Source organism: Columba livia, chromosome 3 (assembly GCF_036013475.1).
Source record: "Columba livia isolate bColLiv1 breed racing homer chromosome 3, bColLiv1.pat.W.v2, whole genome shotgun sequence".
Taxonomy (NCBI): Eukaryota; Metazoa; Chordata; class Aves; order Columbiformes; family Columbidae; genus Columba; species Columba livia.
Window position 1 is genome coordinate 117,941,803 of NC_088604.1, and position 9,444 is coordinate 117,951,246.

Sequence of the window (9,444 nt, forward strand, 5' to 3'; positions counted from 1 at the left end):
TTGTTGCACACTAATGGTGCTTTAGGGCCATAAAAATGCTGTAGCAGCAATAAAGTGTGTTCCGATAAACTTCTGTTTCATCACAGCAATATCCCAGGTCATGGGTGTGGATTGAAATATGCCCACGTTCACCACGCTATTGACAGAGCCAACGACCTTATTGAGTTTTGTACCTATATCACATTTGGAGATACTTGGGCGCTGCTCGTGGGGAGAGAGATGGACGAGGAGTTTGTTTTTACGCTGAATTAAAAGAGAGTATGAGAAGGGAAAGAAATCGAGAAGACAGACAAGCAATAAGCTCAGCAATGAATAGCATTGATAAAAGAAATCCTCCAAAGACTGACACAGAGTTGTCCTCACCGCCAGCAGAGGAATCCACACGTCATCTCCACATGTTTACATCAACAGAGAAAAAGGACACGGTAATGGCACTTTGAGCCACCTTTCTTAAACTGGATTCCTACCAACTTCCTACACCTGCATGGAAAAAGCACAGGGAAAAGCACCTCTTTTTCGGATAAGGGAAGACCCCATCATCTCCTACAGAAAGTGACAGCAACTTGAGGTGCTCAGGAAATTGGAAAAGCAGGATACTGTATGGTAAGGGAGACAAAGGATAAGCTTAGAGCTGCATTATAGGTCTCTTTGACCCTTCCTACACTACATCTGACCCCATCCCCATCCCCACAGCATGCCATCGTCTCTCTCCTTTCCCCTCTTTCAGCTTCTCAAAAACATTGATCAGAAATTCCACTCGTTTTGGTCTTAGGAGGAGAGAGACTCCACAGTCTGCTACATAATTTTGTGGGAAAACAAAGAACGGAAGAGTAGGTTTTCCTACACCACGCAACAGCTGCACTGTGGCTGCTCCATCTCCTCGTGGCTGAAGCTTCATCCACGGGTGCCACCACTCAGCTGAACTTCAAGTCTCCTCCCCTGCGAGGACGGTGCCACCAGCTCCCAGGGCTGGTCCCCAGGGTCTCCCTGTGGCTCTGGGGTTTTCCCCGGGGACAGGAGCAGCCCGGGGACAGGAGCAGGGTGCTGCCATCCCCCCAGGGATCACTTGCTGGCAAGCAGGGACACCTGCCCCACGGGCACCGTTCTCAACCAAAACTGCAGCCCTGCCAGAAAGCCCCAGTCGTTGCTTTCAATTTCCCCCACCCCCCCACTCACTGTGGTTCTTTTTTTAGTGAAATTATTCCAGGGAACTCTTATTTTTACAAGAGCTCTGATATCATTCCTATTAGATGATAAACATTTATAAGCCAAAGCATAATTCCAAATACTCAGCCCTTAGGTAAACACTAGAAAGTAAAGGTCAAACTGTAAACATTTTTGTATTTTTGTAAAGATTGCGCGCATTCGTGTTTTGAATTCTTGTTTTCCTTAAGTAAACCCCAGGCAAGAGATAACAGATGCCTAATTTCAAAGATCCTGAAAGTTAGAATTTGGCACGCAATGGCATGCGTTGTAATGAAGTTTACAGAAGCGCTCACACATGAAAAATTGAAGTGGAGATAGTTGTTTTATTTAAATCAAACCTATTTTCAGAAACCTTTTATCCAGCCATAAACTGCTGCACAGTAAAAGATCAACATTTGTGCCTCCAAGTTTTCTTCCTGGTAAGAAGCCACGGAGGCAGCGCATTCTGCATTAAAGGACCATCAGGAAAGCATTTCTTTGCTGGGGGGTGTATAGGGATGTTTGTTACTCACAAAACAAAGAAGCCTTAATGTTCTTACAAGGCCGAGCACCCAAAAGTGAGGAAAAAGCCAGAATTACAGTAAATGGAGCAATTTTACCTCCCCTCATGCATGATGAGCAGCCTGCAGCGCCACAACCACTCTCCTATTTTCACTGCGGGGTTGAAAAGGGGCTGGTGCGACCCCATAAAGCAATTCCAAAAGCCATGTGAGCAAAGGGAAAACCTTTCCCCCGCTTTGCCAGCTGGGAAGCAAGGAAGGAAAAGGGGAGCTGAAGGATCCACGGCTATGGGGACAATAATATTTTCTACACTGTGGGTCTCCTGAGCTTCTGCTGCCACTGTGACTGCTCAGGATTCGAGGTCAGACCCCTGGGCCTCAAGTCAGATACCAAGAACACGAGAAACCCTTAATTAGTGACCACCCATGAAGAGTTTGGTTTAGGTAACCTGACTGCAATCATTCCTGCAGAAGCACTGAAAGTGCTAATTCTCTAGTGTACATCTGAACAGCCTTTAATATTTTGCTTTCCTATTTCCACAAACCCCTGCCTCATTCACCGTTCATCCTCCCGCTCCTGCCAGAAACGGGGTAGAGATCCCTTGACAATGGCATCTTTTACCACACAACCCTGATTCGTTCCTCAAGCAGGTCTGTAATTGTAGTGGTCTAATTAAAGACTGTATCATAACACAGAAGATGTGAGCAGAGCTGGGAAGGGAATTAAAGTTTGCAAAGTAATTTTGGTATATTCTTAGTGTTTTTAAACACAGTTTTTGCACACACATGTGTGATATCTGTGACTTAAAAAAAAAGCTACAAAAATCCACCGTGTAGCTGGAAGCAAATTCCAGCAAAGGAGCCTTGAGTTAGTGAAGAGACCCCCAGTAATTAAAGGTAACGAAGTACCTGTGTGAAGGAGAGCACACGCTTTGTCCAGGGACTTTGCAGACACCGAGAAGGGCAAAACACAGGAATCGCCGGCTCTGTTTCAGGTTTCTGGAAGGAAATACGCTGAACGCAAACTTTTCCACTGCCTCCCCAAAACACACAAGTCTCCTGCTCTCTTCCATATGTATCTATGCATCAAGGGGACCTCTTTGCAAATCTCTCTCCCCTCCCATGAGTACAGATGGACACTCAGGCTTTCCCGAGATTATTCCCGCCCTGAAAATGCAGCTGCAATTAGAGAGCAATCCAGTGTCCCCTCCGGCTCCCCGAGGGACCGACCCGTCACGGGTGGGGGCTGAGGGAGGGCGGCAGCGAGAAGCCTGAGCCGGCTTTGCAAGGACGGGGTTTTTCCCTCAGACACCAGCCGAGAGGTTTGAAACGTTCATTAAGTGGCCGAGTTTGGCAGGGAAACCAAGTGAAAAGTCACTCTGCTGCCAAATCTCGACAGCACGGTGGTGCTAGAGCTGCTCGAATTGGCGGATATCTTGCTGTTCCAAGGCAAGCAAAACTTCTTTTCCCTTTTTCTAAAAAGGCTGGTGGTGCCGGTCTCACATCAAGCACATGCCACACGCACCCGTGCACAAAGACACACACAGAGCAGCGCTGCCACCCATATTTCTACATTGTTAAGCAAAGAGATGGGTTTGTCCTGATATACAGCAAACGTCTGGGAAGGTTTATATTTCAGATCCACCCATCGTCATAACAGAAAACCCCACGATGGCTGAACCTCCCTCCTGTAACACTTTAAAAAGTATTTCCACTGTATTTGCCCACGTGCCACCACTAAAGAAGACTTTTGTACCAGTCTGGCCATGGGTGTGTGTCTGTTTTCTCTTTTAAATATTATTACTTTTGATCAGCTCTCGGGCAAGAGGTCTTTGCATTACTTTTCCCTGACTTGAGCAGCTCATCACCTACCTACATCAAGCTGAGAACCTTCATTTTAGAATCACAAAGTCACATATGTTTTCTTCACAGACCTTCTATATGTAGTAGGCAAACAACAAACGTTCTAAAATAAATTGCAAGTAGATTAATTGGGCATAGACACAGTAGACAAGAGGACACGCCTTTGCATTTAAGCTGTTAGGAACAAATATCCATCTTGTTAAATACAACATACACCCAAAAGCAAATAACCTGCCCATATTTGGTTCTACAAAAGAAAACCATCTTGGAGACTGGGCCTACCAGCAAAGTCTGGTTTTACTGGTCTCGTGTTGGACAGTAAAGCTGGCAGCAGCTACCAAAGCTGGGACTTCAAAGAACAGAGGATTTGCTGGAAAAGATTCAATCAAGTCCATCTGAGCAGCTCTTCCCCGACCCTACACAGCACCAGATATGTGAGAGGGGAGGAGAAAAGAATACTCATGTTCCTGTCTATTATATAGACTTTTGGGGCTTGAGAGTCCCACAAAAGTGCAATTATTTTCCTAAATAATTATACAATTCACGACTAATTTACACGCTTGTGTTAATTCAGACTAATTGCTTTTCATGGTTATGTTTAAGCTTTGAGGAAACAGTGTCCACAGGTGTCTATTTTCTCTTTGGGATGCAACTCAAGAACAAAGGAATTGAACCAAATATACTGAAACAACGGCTAAGGAGTATGTAGTTTCACCAGATATAAACATTAAATAACTGTAATTCTCTCTTCTCTATCAAAGGGATTTTTTAGGACTAGGCAGAAACCAGCTATTTTTCTGAAAGCTTTAAAGAAAACTCAGGTTGTCTGCCCCTCAATAGTCATTCAGGTATTACAAACACATTCTGAAAGTCCTGAATGTTGTAACTTTGATCAATGGTTAAACAATTCACTAGAGCAGCAGAAAACAAACTCTTTCAGCAAACAAAACAAGGAACTGTTAAAGAGAAAAGAAGGAATAAGGGGTTCTACATAAAATACAGTATCAAAAAATTCCAGCTCTCATTCAGCTCTGCATTCAGTTCTCCTAGCGCCTTCCTCCTTTCTCAAAACAAGTATTTCCACTTCAAGCAAAGGTAAAATGGAAAACAAGAGGCAACATAAAGGAACCTGATTTTCCAGAAGATCCAAAGCATGGCTATCTGAAAAAAACTACATTTTGAGCCATGTCCAGCTGGACACCCCACCGGTGAAACACTCAGTGTTGCTATTCAGACCTGAAGGTTTTCGTTTCACTTGACAATTATTATTCTGAGGAGCAAAATGCTTGCACAACCATCTGGAAACCTGTGGATCCCCCCCTTGGTTTGAGAGGCCGGTGGGGAGATGGAAGCAACCAAGCTTTGCGATTACACGTTTTCAAGTTTACCCATCTCCCATCGAAACTCCGAGGGGAAATGTTTGGCTGCTTGCTCGAGCATACGCCACTTCAAGATGGTTTTGTAACAAAAGTCATTACCATTGCGCATTCGAGAGGCCTCGCAGGCTGCGGCGAAACCTTCTAAAACTCTACTCAGTTACATGTTAACTACCTGAACAATGCCGAGGTGCTTTGGATTTCACCATATTTGGTCAGAATGAACCGAAACCGATACAAAACCTGCCTGGTGTGAGCCAGTACCAGCTGGATTGTTCCCAGCACGTCAGCAATGAACGTTCCCCTTCAGCATCACTGAAATTCGGGAGGTTTGCTTTGGTGACCTGTGGCCTTTCTTTCTTCCCACCCGCCTCATTCTTTCTTTCTTTGCTATGTATGTTAATTTGGGGAAAATCATAGCCTAGGGCAACACACCTGACTGCTTCCCACCCCAAAATCATTTACCATTTAATGCACGGTTACATTCATTCTTCTGCCTTTATAGTTCCCTAATGAGCTTGAACTGCAATTAACAAAATGATTGTGTTCACTTTAGTACAATGCACCTGCAAATACCAGGATGGGAAGTCATATTTAAAACACAAAAATACACTCGGTACCTATTTCAGCAGAAGCTCCATATAGTTGAGTTGAGTTTTAACAGGTGTCAGTGGCTGCAAACAGTTTGCTGGGTTTAATTTTTACTCTGATGGGCCAAAGATGTCCTTACATCATTTCATCCATGCTGCAACCAGTGTGAACAAACCTAAAATATACTTTACTTTCTACTGAAATCATTTACTATCCTGTACCGAATAATTTTTATTGCAAAAATTCAGATCAAACCCATTGTGAGGATTCATTCAAAACTGAGAATTTTAGGAGAAAAAAAAAATGCCTGCCAGAAATAAATGATCAGATTTTCTTACCTTAATTTGTTGACATTGGACACAGTGACATCCTAACCCGCACATCACAGCAGAACTCCTGTCTGCAAATTTTTGATGATTTGGGGGAGGAAAACCAAAGCAAACAAAAAAAGAAGCATGTTTGCTCTTTTTCTGTGCTTGTCAAATGGAGCACAAACTAGAAATAACGCGGCCTACACAGAACCAAGAACTTGCTACGTTCATATTGCTCCATCTATTGCTCTTGCTCAATGGTTTTTCTCTGTGTCACAAAATCAGAAATATTGAGGTTGGAAGAGACCTCTGGAGGTCATCTCAGCCAACCTCCTGCTCATATAGGGCTTCAGGTTAGATCAGGTTGCTCTGGGCCTTGACTAGTCAAGTCTGGGAGATCTCCAAGAGAGACTGAAACACCAAGTGCCAAGATCCCAAGATCCAACCTCTTACCTGTGCGTGGGGTGTTTCAGTCCTAGGTGCAGGACCTTGAATCCGTTTCCGTTGAACTTCAGGAGATTCTTGTTGGCCCATTGTTCCAGCTCATCTCTCAGATGGTTCCTCTGGCCAACAGATGTGCTCTCCAGCATAGCAACCACTTCTCCTGGGTTGGCGTCACCTGCAAACTCGCTCAGGATGCACTCTTTGATCAGGTTGCTGATAAAGATGTTGAACAGTATCAACCCCTCAGCACCCCGATGCATCCTCTCAGCCCCATGGGCTTCTACGTGCTGTGTTTACTTATGCAATCTTTAATTCTTCAACTCAAGTACCACCTCTTCCCTCGAACTCTGCCACTATGCACAGAGGCCTGAAAGCAGATCTTGCTAATAAAGACCAAGAGAAGATACTGAATACTCCAGCCTTTTTCCAGGCATTTACATCACCTGCCACATTCAGTAGAAAGCCCACACCTTCCTTGGTCTCCCTTGTGTTGCTGACGCACATGTAGAAATCATCTGCTTACACTCCACAAGCCTCATCAGTTCCAGCTCCAGCTGAGCTTTGACTTTCCTACCTGTGTTCCTACATGCCCAGGCAACATTTCTGTACTCCTCTTTGGTTGCTTGTCCCTCCTTCCACCTCCATACTCTTCCTTTTTGCATCTGAAATCAGTCAGGAGTTCCCCGTTCAGCCAAGCTGGCCTCCTGCTATACCTGCTCAGCATCCTGAACATCAGGATGGACTGTTCTTGTGCTTTGAGGAGGCTGTCCTTGAAGATCAAGCAACTTTTATGGGTCTCTCTGCCCTTCAGGGCAGACTCCCAAGGAGATTCTGCCTACAAGCTCCTTGAACAAGCCAAAGTCCACACGCTTGAAGTTTTGAGTGATTATTATGTTACTTGCCTTTCCCACTTCCCTCAGGTTCTTAAACAACCATCTCATGGTCCTCCAGCCAAGTCATCCCAAAACAGATCTTCCTTAGTGGTGAGCAGCAGGTCCAGCCCAGTGCTTCCATCAGCCAGCTCATCCACAAGTTGTCCCTCATACACTCCACGAGTCTCCCAAATTGCTTATGCCCCATCACGCTGCCCTTCAGCAGCTGTGGGGAGAGTTATGGTTCTCCTAAAAGGGTTTAGCCTAGTGTCAAAAAAGTGAACCCAGTTCTTGATAACCAGACATTTGCATATGTTAACAGCAGAATATTCCTATTGTGACTTTATAAGCCAAGGTACTGTCGCCTTAAGTACACTGTAGGATCACAGTTGGCATCCATACCAGGTAAATTCAACAATTACACATAACTTTGAAAGAGGCCCATTCAGACAAATCCACCCACGGCCTCACTCGCAGAGGATCCATCGAGTACTTTACACAGTGTAGAAATAGAGGCAACATAACACAGAATTAATGCCCCAAGAGTTCACTTACAGCCAGTTTGGGCCTGGGGGTGAGCAACACCGGCTCATTTCGGGACCTGGTAAGAAGAGGCATAACATGACCTACCTGAATGATGAAAGCTCCAGAGCCAGACAGTCCAGAGGGCAAGGCCAGGAGATGAGTAAAGGAAAATAAAATACATTTCTGTACCTTGTGGGCCCCAGCACCAGCACCAGTCAATTCCAATGACTGCCAGGGACTTCAATTCTCATTTAAAAAAGACAAGATCTGAAGAAATGCAACCAAATAACATTAGGAACCTGACACTCTCTAATGGACTTGGATACTGGCTGCACGTAGCACCTTTGCTGGTTTATAAATCAGGACGCAAGCAGTTCTTCAGACCTTTGGCCAAATTCCCACTCGTAATCATTCAATCCCACTGAAGGCAGAGTAAACAGAAGGCAAACCTGGTCTTCAGTATGAACTGGAGCTTGCGGTTTGCCCAGGTTCTGAAAATCTTAGTGATGTAAATGAGTGCCTGATTTGCCTGTGACTCATTTACCCCATCAGACAGCCCTAATGACCAGCCTGCCCCAGCTCTTCAGTGAGCAGGAACTCAGAGGAACTTCTCTTGTCCACACGCTGACTATTAAGACATTCATATCTCTCAGTCATTGACCTCTTTCCTATGCATCAGAAATCCTTCACCCCTCCCCAACACCACCACTGCTACCAAACCTATTTGAGCACCTCACAAATACTACTGAACTTATCTTTGCAACAGCCATGCAGGGCAGATTTCCTCCAAGTTAATGATAAGGCAATGATGGGAACAGTAAGGGGCAGATTTTTCAAAACGGAATTTAGTTCGAGCTCATGCGAGTTTCAATAAACTTTTGCTTTGCCTCTGAGCTGGTTGAGCTCATAGACCTTGATTTTGTTTAGTGCTCCTGGAGCTGTCAGGGTTCAGGCCACGCGAAAGTGCCAAGTTTCACACTGTTTTGCACATGAAACCATAAATCCCCCTTCAGAACCCCAGGGGCATGAGGGGGCCGTTGTTCAAAAGGTTCATGAACTTGGATAAAGTTGGGTAGATACCAGAGTCTGTAACAAGGTACTAAATTAAGTTCTGTCCTGAAGCTTTTCATGGGCCTAGAATACAGAATAGCTAATAAGAACATTAACTTTTTGCAGAACTAGGCCATTGGTTAAACCCCCCCAAACATTACGGTATCGTGTAGCTTTATCTTTTTCAGTTAATTCAAAGCATTATTTTCTTGTGGGAAATCCAGAGGTAGTTTTCTTTGTCTAAGGTTATTTCAACTTTTGGTAGGTATCTAGACATGACTTTTTCCTGTTTTGTTTGCTTTTGAACTCTGCACCTACCAAACAAAGACAAATTACCACATTCTACAGGGTAAGACTACCTGAAACTGTTTACTTGACTTATCACAAAATAGTTATTCTTCTGCAAAATATTTAGAGATTATATTTGCTAGTATACATTATTAAGTAATAATTTGTCAGTATTTCTTACCTGCTCACCTCAGTAAAAACCTGAATCGAAGTAATAGGAAAATCTCAGGTAATAACAGCTACCACTCCAAATCCTTCATAACTCTGATTGTCAGTTTTCAGTGAAAACCACAACCAGAGTTTTCACTATCTTATTCTACTGAAGTTTTAGAAGAAAATTTGCCATTTACTACTCAGGATAATCATCATATGGATTTTAGAATAAAACTGAGAAATATTTGGTCACCTACCCTGCAAA